The following is an 18,087-nucleotide window of genomic DNA, read 5'->3' as shown; positions in this document are numbered from 1 at the left end:
TATATTTATTCACCCTATACAGTGTCTGGTGCATGATTGGTGTTTGATAAATATTTGTTGATGGTATCAATAAATGGCTAAATGTCAAACTCAATTCACCTTTTAAGGCTTAGTTCAAATTCTATATCATTGTGTAATCATTCCTTGAATTTGCTTACAACATGACACAAAAGAAAAATCAAGAGCCGTGGAGATAGGCCAACTTGGTTTCACTCCCCAGTTCTTTTCCTAATTAGTTGTGTGTTTAACTTTTCTCAGCCTGTTTCTTCTTCATCATTATGTCTGTCATCATGATCACCATCATCACAATAACGAATACTCCTGAGTGCTTACCATGTGCCAGTTAAGCACATGCCATGCATCTTCTTTTTAATCTCCACAAAACTCCACTCTGTAAGTTCTAGTATCTTCCATGTACAGATAAAGAAATCGAGGTACGTGGAAGATCAGCAGTAGTAGTAGCTACCTCTTTACTATTTGCCAGGCACTGTGCTAAGCATTTTAAAATCCCTTCAACCATCGGATGAGCAACAGGTCTTAGTGTGCCTAGAACTGTCCTGGTTTTAGCACTGAAAGACCCATGCTCTGGGAAAACCTTCAGTCCTGGGACCACCAGGACAGCTGATTACTCAATCCTCGTAACAAAACAGGAGAAAGGTGATACTCCTCCAACTTACAGATGAGAAAACTTGCCGAAGTTCATGCTAGTAAATGGCAGAACCACGTATTCTGGTTCTCTGAGCCTCATTTTCTGCACGGGGAAACAATTTTCCCGTCACTGGATTGTTGGGATATTAGATACTCTAATATGTAACAAGGGTATAGCACTTACTTTTCTACCTCTTGTCATTCAAAACTATCACCTTTTCTTCTTTCTCTTTACATCAAGAGCCTTAAAGAATCACATCTGGTGGTCTCCACCTCCTAACCTTCCATTTTCTCTCAGCCTGTCCCAGTTTTACTCCTTTCCCCATCACTTATCTAAGAAAGAACTCTAGTCAAAGGTCATCAGCTATCCACTGATCTCTTCATAATCCTCATTTTACTTCCCTGGAATGTGAGAGGCAGTCTATCTATGTTTGAAAAACTAAAACAAACGGAAATGAATTGAATCAGAATGAATCCCAAAGCACTTGACACTTCTGACCTCTCCCTCTTCTTAAAATTCTTTGCTGTCTTGGTTCCCATGACTCTCTTAGTTCTTCCACGTGTCTGAATGCTCCTTCTCAGACTTCATGGCTCCTCTTTATCTTTCTTCTTTTTAAATGTTACTGTCTTTCAGAGTCTTTCCATTTGCCCTCACTTTGCAGTCTCTCACGAAGCCATCTCATTCATTTCCCAGACTTAACTGTCATATTTATACTGGTAAAATTCCAACACTTTCTCCTGAGTTTCATACATATATATCCAACCATATTAATAAGGAGAGCATAGGTCATGCTGCAGTAACGAATTTACCCTCAACTCAGGGGCTTTATGTATCAAATATGCAGTTCTGTCTCATGATTCATGTCCAGCAGAAGTTGGTAGACAGAGCTCCATAGAGTCACTCAGGGACCCAGGCTGGTGGATGCTCTGTTATGAACTCTGAACGCATGACCTCTAGTCTCTGTGGCGGGGGATAGTAAGGGGGATGGTTGTACAATGGCTCTTAAATCCTCCCATCTGGAAGTGACACAGATGACTTCTGCCCCTACTCAGTTAGCAGGAACTAGTCATAGGACCCTGCAAACTGCAGAGGTGCTGGGGAAAAGGAGACATGTAGTGAGCCATAAATCAACACATCAACTGGCCCCTGGACATCTGCATATAGAGTTTACTAGGGCAGTTCAAGTTCAGGTTCCTCATAGAATCAATATCTTCTTCCACCAAACTGCTCCATCTTCTATTTTCCTGATCTTAGAAAAAGGGCCACCATCCGCACGGTATCCTGGACTGTAAGCATCTCTGGTTTTTACCTCCTCTCCCCTACTTTAGGCCACTTGTGAAAACTTACTGATTTTACCTCCTTGCCTTCCTTGTCGCTGCCTCTGTGAATCTAAACCTACTTCTCAACCTGCTGCTCTTAATCAGCTTCTTATCATCAGGATTCTGGATTTTGGTTTTAGCACCTGAAATGCCTCCCCTTACTCCCGAGCACCTCTTGCTATTCGTACTTCCTCTCCAATTCATCCTCCCTAAGGCTCCAGAGAGGTTTAGCTTGTTTTTCCTCAAGTGTTAATCCAATCACACAATGTCCTTGCTTTAATGTCTACAGGTTTCCTGAACCCAACTCCTGTAACATCTAACTTCTAACCTTCCTCCTCAAACTTGCTCCTCCTGAAAGTCTCCCCCGCCCATGTACAGGAATTCCATCCTTCTAGATACTCAGCCAAAAACCTTGAAATCACCTTGATTCCTCTTGATTATTCTCATATTCCACACCCTATCTACCAGCAAATCTTGTTGGCTCTACCTTCAGAGTATATCCAGATCCAATCAATTCTCAAGAACTCTTCTGCTCCCTCTCTGGTACAAGCCAGCAACATATTTCACCCAGATTAATGTAAGACCCTTCTCATGAGTCCCCTGTCTCTACTTTTGTCCCTTTTGTTCTATTTCCTAGATTAGCAAGAGAGGTCCTTTTATAAGTAAGTCAATCTTATCACTCCAGTGGTCAAAGCCCTCTAAGCGCTTCATATCTCACTTGGGATAAAAGCCAAAGACCTGGGGACCCTGCAGGCCCTCTACAATCTGATCATCTTGGTGGAGCTCTTCTTCCAGGACCTTCCCCCAGAATCACTCCACCTGGTCATATTGGTCCCCTTTTTCTTGCTTCAATACACCAGAGTCCTCTGCCTTCAGGAAGATCTTCAGAACCAGGCCCCATCCTTTGGGTCTTTGGTCACTTGTCATTTCTCAGTGACCAGCTGATATAAAATCCTTATCTCTCTTTTCCCTCCCTCCTTGTCTTATTTTTTTATCCATGGCGCTTATCACCATTTGACACACTATATATTATACCTATTTATCTTGCTGACTATCTGTCTCTATCAGGGAGAAGGAAAGCTACATGGGGATAGGGATTCTTTTTCTACCTTGTTCACTGAGAGATCCCCAGTGCTACGAAGAGTGCCTGGGATGTAGTAGGCATTCAGTAAGTATGTGTAAATTGTCCTGAAGATAATGGTGAAACCTCTTAGTCCAGCCTTCACCAATTACCGCAATCTCATTTGCCATACTACCTTCTTAGTACAAAACCAACATTTTCCAAATTACTATCTAGACAATGCCAGTCCTACTTGCATATTTGCCTTTAAAAAATGTTCAGGAAATATTTTACACTCTTGGCTCGCCCACCATCCCACAAAATTGGCCAAAATTCAAAATACATAATAGCATATTATAAAATCTAAGAAGTACTACAGGAAGTTTAACTTTGTTTCTAAGCTTACTTATTCAATGAATCCTTTTAGATGATTTATATTAGCATCCTGTACAATTGCAGCCCTTTGTGGATTTTCTGCTACATAGCTTCCAACTCCCAGAAGGCATCAGACTGTTTTGTTTTGTGATGTTGTTTTCTCACTTTTGAATTGCCAAATACTCTCCCTCATCTCTTCCCCCTCTACATAAGCACACACACAAGCACACACTGTCCAGGACAAATAGTAACTTCCCTTTCCTGCTTTTGTGTGAGCTTACAACTCTTTTATGAAGCCTACTCTGATTCCCCACCCTCCTCAACTACTTTTTCCTTTAGTGCCCTCACCATGGCCTGGTAAAGTATTTATCAGCACAGCCAATTTAGTTAATCCCAGATATGAAATCACACGTCTATTGTCCTGATTAGTTCTTAGCTTCCCAAAGGCACAGGCTGTATCATTTTATCCTTGTAGGCCCAGTTTGTACCCCTCTTCCTCACACAGAGAAGGTTGGCCTTCATCAATAGAACTGACCTGTTGGGCCTTCTGAAGTTAAAGCATAAGAAGCCTTGAAAGCATCTGCCTGGTCCTCTAGGAACTCTTGCTTGTGGGATACTCCCTCTCAAAACCCATCCACCAAAAAAAAAAAAACAAAAAAAACAAAACCCATCCACCAGCTGTGAGAAGCCCAAGGCACATAAAGAAGCCACTTGTAGGTATTCTGGTTGAGAACTGCAACTGAGCTCCAAGCTGACAGCCAGCACCGCTGGCAGCCGTGCAGTGAGTCACCCTGGACGTCCAGCCCAGTCAGGCCTTCAGATGACCACATCCCCAGCCTCCATGTGACTGCCACCCCTGAGGGACTCCACATGAGAACCATCCAGCGGAGCCCAGTCAACCCACAGAACAACGAGAGATGAAAGTAAACTGTTACATTAGCCCACTAATTTCGGTGGTAATTTGTTACACAGTTATAGATACCTGAAACAGTCTCTTTATCCCACCTTAACATGTAAATTGTAAACAAACCCGATTTGAACTTGTCCTTTCTGGGCAACCCTGCTGTTCTTAATGAAGGAACTTGGAATATGAATCACATCCCTTGTCATTCAAAAAGTCCTGTAAGCTTTTACATCTGCCGGTGAGTAGTAATCCCCTTTTATCCAATTGATAGGCTCCCCACAAAAAGGCCAGCCCCCTCCCTTTTCTTCGGTACGTCTCATCCTACTAGAAGAGCAGGATGTCTTTTTAGAAACTTCATTCTGTAAAGATCATCTACTCTTAAGCACTATCAAAATGTGCTCCATGAGCCGGTGCCTGGTGTGTTTAAGTTGGTGGGACACGTTATCCTTTGGTTGCAGCCCACAGAACACAACAATGTGCTTTCAGTAAGCTCATTTTAAGACTCCTACATGACACATTCTTGCTTGGGGATCACCCAAAATGCTCCAAGTATTTCCTGCTCTGTAGTCATTTGTGTACCTGCCTTCCTTCCCTAAGTGTGTGAGCCCCCTGGGGGCTGGACATGTGCTATATGTTCCTATATTGTGCTGTTTGCAGAGCTTTTCTCTCCCATGATGGCTTTCAGTTTTCATGGCCGTTTGGTTTTCAGTGATGTTATAGTTTAATCCCCAGAGGTTCGCCTTATTTTCCTAAAGCGCAAGTAATCGGTGGGGCAGGGTGTGCTGCTCACTGCTCCCTACCCGGTACCACCTGCAACAGTCGCGAGTCTCAGCGTAGGGAAAGGGGTCATTGCAGGATTTAGGACCTGAAGAATCAGCTCTGGGGCTTCCTGGATGTGTCTCTGTGCAGCTGGCATGATTCCCCTGAACCTGAACCTCAATTCCCTCATCTGAAAATAGGCAAAATAGGCACCCCTAACCCTAACCCATGTCCTTGGGAATATCAGGTGAGATAAAGGAAATGAAAGGTCTGAGACACTCACTAGATTACCTCTAAGTTACCTCTCCACTGAGGCTCTAGGACAGGGCTTCTCAGTGAAAACTGGGAGGTAGAACTGGAAGTCAAAAGAACCTCAAACTCACTCGGACGTTCTTTACTTTTCTGCTAAATTCGGAGGGCGGGGACATATCTGATTTATAGTGAGCTCCCCTCCCACACAGTGCCCAAGTCAACCCTAAGCATCTGGTAAACCCAAAAGGGATTACAGTCCTTCAGGGAAATGGGTTAAGACCCAGGACAATTGGATATATTGGAACAGAAGCTTTGGGAATAAAACAGTAACCACCATACAACTGATCACTTTGTCTGCATTCAACACATTCTCTGATTTATCCAATCTGTCCACCAGGGACAACCACCACCAGTTGGGGAAATCAATCATTAGGTTCAAAATACAAGATTCAACACATGAGGGACTTCCCTGGCAGTCCAGTGGTTAAGACTTTGCCTTCTAATGCAGGGGGTGAGGGTTCAATCCCTGGTCAGGGAGCTAAGATACCACATGCCTCGTGGCCAAAAAACCAAAACATAAAACAGAAGCAATTTTGTAACAAATTCAATAAAGACTTTAAAAATGGTCTACATCAAAAAAAAAAAATCTTAAAAAAAAAAAAAGATTCAACACATCAAAAATCTGTAAATAACCAGTTATTAAAGAATGATTATTACTACATCCATTAAAAATGTGTGGCTCGGGCTTCCCTAGTGGCGCAGTGGTTGAGAATCTGCCTGCCAATGCAGGGGACATGGGTTCGAGCCCTGGTCTGGGAAGATCCCACATGCCGCGGAGCAACTAGGCCCATGAGCCACAAGTACTGAGCCTGCGCGTCTGGAGGCTGTGCTCCGCAACAAGAGAGGCCACGATAGTGAGAGGCCCGCGCACCGCGATGAAGAGTGGCCCCCGCTCGCCGCAACTAGACAAAGCCCTCGCACAGAAACGAAGTCCCAACACAGCCATAAATAAATAAATAATTAATTTTTAAAAAATGTGTGGCTCATACTTAATAAAACTAACTCTGTTGCTTTTCTCCACTGGGCTTTGTTCTGTCTGTTGGTGACACTTGGTCCAGTGCCTACCTTCCCAGATACCAGCTCTTTAGGCATTTGGAGCCAGTGGCTATGCCCACTCTCTTCTGCAGCCCAAACACCTCACTTCCTTGATCTGCTCCTCATGCAGTTGTTTCCAGTCTTGCTGCTATCCTGGAGTCCCTTCTTTGGGGGTAGTTATATCTATTTCTGTCAATCTTAGAGCACATCTTCTTTAGCACCTTTTATCCAAGAAAAAAAAAAATTGTTGCATGGATGAATCCAGAGAGTACTCTTAGAAGCCATGGCTTGCAGAGAACCATGGGATGAACATACCTGAACCTTGGTGAGATTTTCTAGGTGTTTCTACATCTCAGGAGAGACACCATATTTCATCCTTGGTTTGACCCAAAAGCCCATGTGAGAAAGTTTACTTGAAGCCAGAACCACCTTAAGCTAACAGGGCTGACACAAGCTTTGCAGAGACAGACCTAGACCTCTTGCTTGGATGGTAGCAGCACTGAATGGAAGACCAGAGGGAAGGTGGACAGGGTTGGAGGAAAAGAGAAAAGAAAGAAGGGAGGGGAAAAGGAAGAAAGGAAGAAAGAGAGAGAGGAAACAGATCCTATTTTTTTCTCAAGTGTCTTCCACATTTTGAAGGCTCACAGGATGATTCTGAAGCTGGAGCTCTTTAAGTCATTCCATTATTCACTGTACAGGCTTCTACTGATTGACTCTACTGAATCAAGTATTGCACTAATCATCAAGGATACAGAGATAAAAAATTCAATTCCTGCTCTAGGATCTCAACATCAGTATAGAAAATGCACAGGCAAATAACATTATGGTAAATAAAATAGTAACCCACACACTAGTGGGCATGAAGCAATTATATGATACTGAACTTCTTTTGCTGCTTTAGACAGGGCTGAATGGTGTTATCCAAGAAGTGAGTCTCTTTAACCCTACCCCATCCTCAGACAGCCAGGGTCTCCCATAGTGGAGACAAAGGCTAGTCTAGCTTGGGGTCTGTTAGGAGACATTGCAAAGTTTGTGATACTTGCAGCCACCTCAGGCATAGGTAATGAGTGTGGGACAACCATACATCCTGCTTTACCCAGGACAGACTTCATTTACACCTGCTTTCCCAGTGTAATTCTTGATAGTGCACACTTTCACTCTCAAATACATCCCAATCTGGATGATAAATTATATGGTCACCCTAGTGATAAAACATCAGGAGCCAGATGCCTGGGTTAAATTCCAGCTCTCTGCTTAGTCGCCACTCTCTTAGGAGTCCCTTAGCTTCTATGTGTCTGTCTCCGCATCTACAAAGTGAGGCCAATATAATCTGCCTCACGTGGGTTGTCGTGAGGATTCAATGAGTTAAAATATGCAAAGCCTTAGAGCAGAGCGAGCGTACCTGCCCAGGTATAGAGCTCTTGCCCTCTCCTTGATTTCCACGGAACACAGAACGCCTAAGGTACACAGGCATTTCTGTGTCTGGTGGTTTTACTGAAGACCTGGGGAGTTGGGGTTGGACATCAGGGTGCAGAAGTGTAGAGCCCACTGTTCCCTGGAGTCCCCATCCCCTCCGCTGGCCCCATGACTGTTCCATTCATGGCTCTATTCATGGCTTCTTTCCCTCTCCGCCTCTCCGGTAATATGATGCTAGGCTGAAGGGACCTGCCCCTGGCCAGGGAACAGTTTTCTGCTTTCAAGGGGAAGCCCTGGATTTTTCTGTGGTCCTGGGGAGAAATATTAAGAACTTCTCCTGTGTACCTCCTCAGGAGGGCTGCTGGAAAAAAATACAGGACACCCAGTGAGTTTGAATTTCAGATGAACAACCAATTCCTTATTTTTATTATAAATAATCCCCCCAAATGTCATGGAGCATACTTACACTAAAAAGACATTTGTTGTTTATCTCAAATTAAAATTTAACTGGGCTTCCTACATTTTTACAGGTATAGCTCGGGGATATTGCAATTTTTGTTCCAGACCATCACAATAAAGTGAGTATCACAATAAAACGAGTCACACGAAATTTTTGAATTCCTAGTGCAACTGAAAGTTATGTTTACACGATAGTGTAGTCTATTAGGTATGCAATAGCCTTATGGCTAAAAAAATAATGTATATACCTTGATTAAAAAATACTTTATGGCTGAAAAATGCTAACCATTATCTGAGCCTTCAGGAGTTGTAATCCTTCTGCTGGTGGACAGTCTTGCAATATTTCAAACCCTCCACCAGGTGCCCACACTCATAAGAATATCAATAACTTTCCAAGTGCAAGGGTCTTATTTCATTTCTTAAGCAACCACATGGCATTTTTATACTGAGAACTCTCTGCCTCTCCCCTCCATGGCCTCATGTCATCCCAATGTCTCAGCAAGGTCTTGAAATCTTGAAAGGTCAGAGCCCTCCAATCTGTGCTGATTTGGGTCACCATTTCCTTGAGACTTCCTTTGCCTCTTCTTTGATTAAAGCTGTGTTTGCCTCGCCTCCCGCTTTTTAAGCAATTACACTAATTAAGCTAATTTTTCTTTGTTCTCTCTTTGCAATTTGCATAAATGGCAAATTTATATATAGTGTCCCTAATTCTCCTTTAACTGCTCTGTAATTAACAGGATGTTCAGGCTAAATATAAATAAGTGCAGAAGGAAAAACAGCCTTCTGCTGAAATACCGATAAAGGCTGGGAGAAAAGAAAAGCAAAGAGGAGAAAACAGTTCTAAGCCCTGCTCTAAACTCATTATGCCTGATTGGGTCACAGTTGGAGGAGACTAGCTAAAGGTCAGCTGCTGCAAGAGCGTCTTTCTGAGAGCCCTGACACCTGGAGCAATTTCAGGATAGAATTCGGGCTATTTGCTTGCAATAATAATACTGCACAATTTTTCAAGGGAGTAGAGCAGCTTGGCGTGAGGGAGATAGTGGTATGACAGTCAGTGGGGCTCAGTCTGAAGCCCTGCTCTAATTCCAACCAGTCGAGTCACCTTGGGCTAAGGAACAACAAAACCCAATACCTGGGCTTCAGGTGCTCTCCAGGCAACACATACTATAACACTCAGTAACCCCATCATCCCATTATTTCCCAGATATAAAAATATCCCCACGATGGAGATGTGCTTAAAATATACTCCTAAATCAAGACGAAGTCTTTCTTCTACAAATGCACATTCATATATTGACACAGGGCTTATGCAATAGTCCTTTGGCAATCAGCTTGGTTTAGTGATTAAAAAGGTGGTTTTTGGGGGCTGGTCTCAATTCTACCTCTAGCTTTAGCTCTGTGACCTTGGAAAAATTGCTCAACGGGTCCAAGTCCAAGTTCTCTTTTCTGCAGAGTGGCATAAAACACACTTGTGAGGCTGTTGGCAAGATTACAGAGGCAGCTTTAAAGTATCAATACTTAGCACCGTGCCTGATGCCAGCAAGCCCTCAATACCGTTTAACGTTCATATTTGTCAGGTCACATGTTTCAGTTGGCACTGGTTTCAGGTGAACCGCATTGGTTTCAGAAATTGGTTTCAGAAATATGGTTTCAGAAATACGGGGTCTCAAGACCTAGAAACTTGGGTGATCCAACCAAGGAACCATGGGAAGACCTGCCTAAGAACAGAATTGTCCTCTCCTCCAAATCTTCGAGCTGTGATCATAGTCATTGTAACAATATCAATGCCTCATTTGTGTGTATATTTCCTGAAAAGTCTACAGAGTCCACTCTGTGACTGGGCACACAGAGGGATGAATGAGACAGTCTTCAAGGTGGGGAGATAGACAGGTTTTAAACAGTCAATTCCGAAAGGGTGAGTGAGAGCCGTGCTGGTCTCGCGTGCTGGGGAGTCGGGGTCCCTGCGTGGACCAGAGGATCCAAAGAAGGTTGTGTTCATACCATGTATTCACACCATTTCTATGTGAGGAAATCACTTAGGACTTCTCTTCCCCCAATTTTTTATCTGTGTTTTTTAAAATTGATGTTTTGTATACAAGTATCCCTTAACTTTTCGAGAGTTCACTTTATGCCACTTTGTTACTAAGGAAAACTCACATTAGTACCTGTCTTTGATAACCAAAAGAAATCAAAAATAGCATTCAGCGTTTGCTTTGCAGCAGCCATTATAGAGGGAGTGAGCACCCAGAGAACCGAGAGCTGCTTCCCTGGGAACCACACTCAGCATCTCAGCAAGGAGTCAGCATAGCTTTGAACTGTGTCTATGAGCATCTGTGCTTTATCTCCATTTATTTTGTGCATCCATGAGCAAGATGTGTCCTAAGGTAATTGCTTCTTCGCTTTGCACCACTTTGGCTTACGAAAGGTTTCAGGTAGTGGGGGATACCTGTATTGTTATATTATATATTAGAATATGCATATAATTTGTAAATAAGTAATACATATGCAGAGGAGTGTGTGCTCAAAAGGTTTTTACTGAGATCAAAGGATACAAAGGAGAATCAGCAAAGGGAAGATCAGAGAAAAGAGGGTTAAGTGAGGAGGGTTTCCTGGAAGAGAAGCTTGGAAGCTGTAAGCTCCATGAAGGTAGGGGCTGCTTCTCTCCTGTCCCTTGTTACGTCTGCAGCATATAGAAGAATGTCTGACACACAGGGGACACTCAGGATCTGCTGAATGAGTGGGTGAGGTAAGGGGGTAGGAGGGGAGAGGAGATGCCCCCTGAATTGCCCATGCTTTATGGACTGAATGCTTGTGTTCCCCCAACTTTATAAGTTGAAGCCCTAACCCCCAAGGTGGTGTTATTTGGAGGTGGGACCTTAGACAGGTAATTGGGTTAGGTGAGGTCATGAGGACGGGGCCCTCACAATGAGATTAGTGTCCTTGTAAGAAGAGAAAGAGGCAGCAGAGCTCACACTCTGTCTCTCTACAATGAGGGAAGGCTACATGAGGACACAATGAGCAGGTGGCCATCTGCACCCCAGGAAGAGGGTCCTCACCTGAACCCGATCATGTTGGCGGCACCCTGATCTCACAGCCTCCAGATCTGTGCTTAACTCACCCACTCTATTGTATTTTGTTATGGTAGCTGAGCTGACTAAGAAACCATGGTTACACAACCTGTAACATGGTCATGACCTGTGTGATTTCTGAAATCAGAGAAGGAAGAGACGTGTCCCAGGAGGGGGAAGGTCATGGACTAAAGTGCATAGGCTGGAGAGAGCCCGTGTGTTTGGGGGGCCACAGCAGCTTCCATAAAGTGGGAGGCAAGAATGAGGGTGATGACATGGACAGCTCCACTCTGACTTGGGCTAGAATCCCACCTTGGCTTTTAGCAAGTAACCCGGGCTCTCTAAAAATCATAATAATGTCTGGTTGCTCAGTAAAATGGGATTAACAGTAGTTCATGGTGTATTTATGAGAAACAAGATAATGTATGTAAAGTGCCCTCCGCGCCCAGCATGGTGTTTGGCACAAGAAAGTCTTCCAATAAACCCTTATTGGGACTTCCCTGGTGGTCCAGGGGTTAAGAATCTGCTTTCCAATGCAAGGGACATGGGTTTGATCCCTGGTTGGGGAAATAAGATCCCACATGCCACGGGGCAACTAAGCCCACGTGCTGCAACTAGAGAGAAGCCTTCGCGCCGCAAAGAAGAGCCCGCTTGCCTCAAAGAAGATCCTGTGTGCCACAGCTAAGACCCGATGCAGCCAAATAAATAAATAAATATTAAAAAAACAAAACAAAAAACAAAACAAAACAAAAAAAAAAAAACAAAAACCTTTATTGATTGGCTGAGGCCCCTTTAAGCAGATGGCCAGCAGGGCATCTTTTAGAAGACTAGAATCATGGCTGGCATCAGTTAGCAGAAATTGTTCTCCATGAGCGGATGTTTCCAAGGATCATTGAGAGTCTCAGAGATACTTCCTTATTTTCTGTCTGCTAGAATTCAAAGATCCCTTGTTTCAACATTACATCACTGGGGAAGTACTCAAAGACTCAATTATAAAAAATTTAAAAAATTTAAAAAATTAAAAAATCCCAAGAGTTTTTTCATTTTGGTTGGGAGAAATATTTTCAATAATTTGGGGGGAATGGGGGAATCTCTTTTACTAAGTTGTTTTGTGATAAATATTTTAATGGTGTCAGGAGGGAAATGCCTTTTGTGCTGAATGTAGCTCATTACAGGCCCCTCAAAGGAAGCCTTTGTTAGCATCCCCAGTAGCTGATGAGTGCTACTTTAGCATGATGTGAGGGAAAGAATACAGATTTTGTCTGAATTCCAGGCCTATTTCAAATCCTGGTCATCCTTTGTGTGACCTTGAAAAAGTCAGTTAAACTCTTAGTTCAGTTTCTTCTTCTGTAAATGAGACTAGAAATACTTCCTGCATAGTTTTGTTGAGAAGGTAAGATAGGATAATGCATGCAAAGCTTCTACAGAGTAAGTGGTCACTAAATGTTATTTCTCTCACTGGAGTAAAAGTTTGATTGTTTAGGATCCCAATTTAGGCAATAGTTTTCTCAAAAGGCCAGCTAATCCCAAGAGACCCCCAAGGAAATACCTCTTGATATTTGGTTCAATATCATAATCATCACTTTTCCCTGTTAAGAGATGAAGTACTCACACTGTATTAGACAGCTTTGCCGAGTGACAAATGACCCCCGAATCTCAGCTGCAGATGTTGATTTCTGGATCGTGTCATGTTGGAAGTTGAGGTTTGTTTGACTGGCTGTGTGTCCATCCTTGAGACTGAGGAGAAGAGCAGAGAAGTCAAATCAGATGTTGGGGGAGGTCATGGAGAGAACATGACCACCATATGCCCTGCAAGCTGGGACAGGGCAATTGGAGGCTCCTCACCCATCCTCTGTCCTTGGAATGTATTCTCTGTCCCCTGTTCCCACACTGGAAGCTGTTCCAAAGAGAACATGAGCTGCCTTGGGAGAGCATGTGTGGTTGACATCATCTGCATGGTGTATGTGACTGAACCCCGTTAAGCCCTCTCTATGAACACTTTTTTCCTTTTTTTTTTAAAAATTTATTTATTTTTATTTTTGGCTGCATTGGGTCTTCGTTGCTGCATGTGGGCTTTCTCTAGTTGCGGTGAGAGGGGGCTACTCTTTATTGCAGTGCACAGGTTTCTCATTGCCGTGGCTTCTCTTGTTGCAGAGCATGGGCTCTAGGTGCACGGGCTTCAGTAGTTGTGGCTCACAGGTTCTAGAACGCAGGCTCAGTAGTTGTGGCACATGGGCTTAGTTGCTCCGTGGCATGTGGGATCTTCCCAGACCAGGGCTCGAACCTGTGTCCCCTGAATTGGCAGGCAGATTCTTAACTACTGTGCCACCAGGGAAGCCCTCTATAAACTCTTAAGATTTGAGATTTCCCAAGGTGTTCAGTGGGATGTTTTTAGTGTTTCCTAGGCTGATTGGAGAGCAAGATCTCCCCTCTCCCTTCTTACCTGATCATCTGTTACTTGGAACACACTCTGGGAAACACTAATTTACAGCACATAATTTAAGTTTTAAAAGAAACGGTGAGGTGCAGAAATCCCCCATTAACTAGGCAGAGAGCCAGCTGGTGGGGGTGGTCAGTGGTGGATTCACAGGGCCAGAGATGAACATGAGGGGTTCCTTCTGAGCACAACCCATGATGCTGGGCCTCAGAGCAGTGACAGCAGGGAAGTCAGGTGGGAAAGGACAAAGCCTGCATAGCGGAGACCAGATCCGATAACAGCAACTCTGTGTCTGGCTCAAAGAGTGTGGCCAACACATATATGGTGAATGACTAAATAAATGAATGGAGTGCAGGATCAATGGTGGGAACTAGGGTAGGATAGGTTTGGCAGAGGGAAACAATAAATGCAAGTTGGGGACCCGGAGGAGCGGAATTGAGATACGAGGGTCTCTTGGACCCTGACCTCACGTACTCCTACTCTAGCCATGGCTTCCCCAGCTTCTCACAAGTGTGACCGGGCAGCACCTCACCTGAGGCACCTGCCATCTGTCTCTTTCCTTATGTCCTGGACTTCTCTGACCCCAGGGTGGAATCTCTGGGCACTCATGCATGTGCCACTTCTGAGATGCTTTCTACAGTCTTCCACAGTGTCCCAAAATTGGAGCACCAGTTGCCCTGAGTGGCCATCTTGCATCTGTGTTCAGCTCCTCTCAGCTGGAGCACAGCTTCGCATGGGCTCTCCCTCTTCCCTGCCCCCTCTGTTTCTGGCCCTGTGTCCCTGCTTGCATTATATATAAGCCACTTACCCATCAGTCTTTGTCTCAGGATCTGCTTTCAAGGAATCCTGGGCTTAGACACAAGATGACCAGTGGCAGAGATCACCGTCTGGGACAAGTCGGGGCAGGCCCTGCACAGACAAAGGCAGGAAAGCATCATGGTCAAGAACATGGCTCTGGCCTGGGACTGCCTGGGTTTATATTCCTACAGAGTTGTGGTGATTATTAAACATGTTAATGAGATCAGTGACATAGACAGAGTGCTTTGTAAGCATTTAGCTGGGTCCAGCTGGGGCAAGGGGGGCCAAATGTGGGTGAGACAGTAAGATGGATATTAGCATCTATATTTTAGCCACACAGATGCTGAGATTCAGAAAGGTGGAGCAGCTATCCCACATATGTGATCAGCTGCTAAGGGGCCAGTCCGGGAACCCCAGGCCCACGTGACACCAACACATGTGCTCCTCAGACTCCCTGCCTGACTTCTGTGGATTTCTGGTCCTTGGGGGCCTGACCTCAGGTGACTTCTCCTTGGCCTCTTCTCCAGAGCTTGTGGGATGTGCTTTGTTGGTGCATTTCCACATCATCCATCTGGTGATTTCCCAGAACAACCTGCCTGCCAACCCACCCCTGGGGGTGATGTTGAGCCTGAGACTCGATGATTCTGATCTTCTTCCTAAGCTGGCTTTTGCCTAACACACTCCCTGTTTGGTCGGGTTCCTTCCTGCTGACTCTTGCTGTCATCTCTCCAAATCGTGGTCTCCAGTATGGCTGAGTATTGTCAGCATGAGAGCCAGTCATCAAGGCCACCTGGGGTTGAGTTCCAGCTCTGCCAGTTCCTGGCTGTGAACCTGAGTGAGTTACTCAGTCCCTGGGTCAAGCTGCATTAACTCGTCCATGTAATGAGTGTACTATGATCTGCAGAGAGGGTTCCTTGTGAGGCTAGAGGTGACCTGTGTCCAGTTCCTAGCATGGTACCTCCAGGGACACAATGGCTAGTCAGGATGTTAGTTCCATGACCTTCTCCCCACACCTTGTACATAGATGTTCCCCAGTATCCCTGAATGATCAATTTCTTCACCTCATGACCTTCCCAACACATGCCAGAGACCAGTTTTTTTTTGGTTTTTTTTTCTTGCCTGGCTGGGGACTTAGGGTTCTGGATGGAAAGAACCCCCCTTGGGGCTACCCTGATCTCTCTCGCTAGTGCCCTCTGCTGTCCTGTGTGTCCTACCTCTGCTTCTCTGCTTGAGGGCTTTTTCTGACCTCACATGAGCCATCCAGCCTGCCTGTCACTGGGCAGCCCCAAAGTGCAAGGCATTTAATGCCTCCCATGGGAAACTCCCAGCCAATGGGAAGGAGAATCCACAGATAAATGCTGCAGCTTTGCCGTCAGCCCTCAGTGGGTCAATTCTCAAGTTCAATCCATGAGGTTCTTCAGAGGGTCCTCTGCGGGATAGGGCTCCAGCTATAAACACACCCTGCTGTTGACCTTTCTCCTTTTACTTTCTCACTTTTCCCATTCCTCACAAATGTTTCCTGCAATCACCCTCCAGATGAACTGCCTTCCTCCTAGACCTTGTTCCAAGATCTCTTTGCAGGAAAATCCAAACCAAGATGCATGTAGAGTGGAAGGGCAAACAGAGTCTGTGCAGCACAACACAGAAGGGGGTCTGAGTTGTGAGGGAAACAGACATTCTAACCCAGTGTGTCAAGCTCAGCCTGAAAGCAAGCCCAGAAATAATGGGAAGACAGAAAGGGGGGAGCCCGGCCTTGGGGGTGGGCGTGGCCAGGGAAGTCTTCCTGGAGAACATCTGAGTCCCAACTTCTTTCAGAAAGGAGTTGTCATTCTCAAAACTGAAAATCTTGTGGTGCCTGAAGGTGAGAATTCCGTTCCCTACCTCTACTCAGCGGGTGAGGAGCTGGGTGGCCGACCATTTGCAAGCCTTCACTCCTCCTGCTATTTTGAAAGGTTCTAATATGCAGGAAAATATCCTCTCTGGGGAGCCCTTGCCCTTTCATGGTTTGCCAGACACCTCCTCAACAAGGTACCCAAAAGCCTACTGTAACCAAATGAGATTCCAAAAGGAAGCGGATCTAAATGGAGAGTTGGAGTGAAAAGACCGTGTTTATCATCAATCTCGGGCACCTTGGCAATCTTCACCAGAGGAATTTCAGCACCACTCACGGACTGCCAGGCAATGGGAGTGATTTCTCACCTGAGTGGCAGACACCTCTGTTGAATAGGGAAAGGCTTGTCATGGTGAATTGGAAGCTGATGCATTCAGGGCAACTGCCCTAACTGGCTCTTTGATGTTTCTCTCTTAATAACCTCAGTTCTGACTGAGTGTGACCCATGTGATCTTAGAGCCAAGGGAGCTTAGAAGAAGAGAGGATTTGGGGCCTGTGGTTCAAATCTCTCATTCATAGTGGGAAACTGAGGTCAGAATGGGGAAGTGACAGGCCCCGGGTCACATAACGTGTGAGTAACAGACCAGAACCCAGTTAGCGATTTCCAACCCCAAAGGCAAAAGAGCAGGGTGGTAGATAAGTTTTTAAGCTCTGGCCTGATTTGTTTCCCTCCAGAAGCCTTCAGACATTCTCCTGGATTCTAATATCCTCAAGGGCAGAGATCCCAAAGGCCAGTCTCACAAAAAATATGACTGTAAATCAATGACATTTCACACACGTTTACTGAAGGTCAGTCATAAACATGGCCGTGTGCTACATCCTTGATAGAGAAAGGTGTAAAAAAACAAAAGCAGGGGAATTCCCTGATGGTCCAGTGGTTAGGGCTCCACGCTTCCACTGCAAGGGGCACGGGTTCGATCCCTGGTCAGGGAACTAAGATCGTGCATGCCACATGGTGCGGCCATCAATCAATCAATAAATAAACAAAAATTAAAAATTGGTCTCTGTTCTCAAGATCTCACCATTTGGCAGGAGACATAGACTTGTAAACAATCGGTTATTATACATTGTGAAAAACCAGCCAGAGATTGATAGCTCAGTACAGAGATAGAACAGAGGAGAAAATCACAAGGGTCTTCATGATCACCATCACTGTACTGGGTTGAATAGGGTTGCCCAAAAAGTCATGTCCACCCAGAACCTCAGAATGTGACCTTATTGGGGAGCACGGTCCTTGAGTTTGAACTTTCCGGACTTCAGAACTATGAGAGAATAGCTTTTGTTGTTTTAAGCCACCCTTTTGTGAATTTTGTTACGGAGGACCTAGGAAACTAAGATAGTCATCAAGCCAAGAGGCTTGGTTTTAGCATGAAGGCTATGGGAGCAGTTGAAGGGCAGATTCTGTCTTTGATATAAGGCTGCCTCATATTTCTATGCCTGTTTTCTGCCTTTCTCCCCACCACTCAGACTCCATAGCCTCCAGGGTACCCCTCTCCATAACACACCTGTATCATGAACCTGCTGTACAAATCTCCCACCTACAGAAGACAGGCCAGGCCCACCCACCATCCAGGAGGGTGTCCTGCCTGCACTCTCTTCCTAGCC

At 44.9% G+C, this 18,087-nt stretch overlaps 1 long non-coding RNA gene across 2 annotated transcripts in view; it reads right to left on the bottom strand.

Moving 5' to 3' along the window:
• The window catches only part of LOC103000689 (uncharacterized), a 72,859-nt gene that overhangs the window by 36,718 nt on the left and 18,054 nt on the right, over positions 1-18,087 (bottom strand). For both annotated transcript variants that reach the window (XR_009005813.1, XR_451627.2), the window contains exons 2-3: positions 14,602-14,702; positions 12,969-13,093 (exon numbers count right to left, since the gene is read on the bottom strand). This is a non-coding gene — a long non-coding RNA (uncharacterized LOC103000689). The remainder of the gene's footprint in view (positions 1-12,968; positions 13,094-14,601; positions 14,703-18,087) is intronic.

The sequence above is a fragment of the Balaenoptera acutorostrata genome, chromosome 17 (genome assembly GCF_949987535.1).
Source record: "Balaenoptera acutorostrata chromosome 17, mBalAcu1.1, whole genome shotgun sequence".
NCBI classification, from domain to species: domain Eukaryota; kingdom Metazoa; phylum Chordata; class Mammalia; order Artiodactyla; family Balaenopteridae; genus Balaenoptera; species Balaenoptera acutorostrata.
This window is presented reverse-complemented; position numbering and strand designations above follow the sequence as displayed.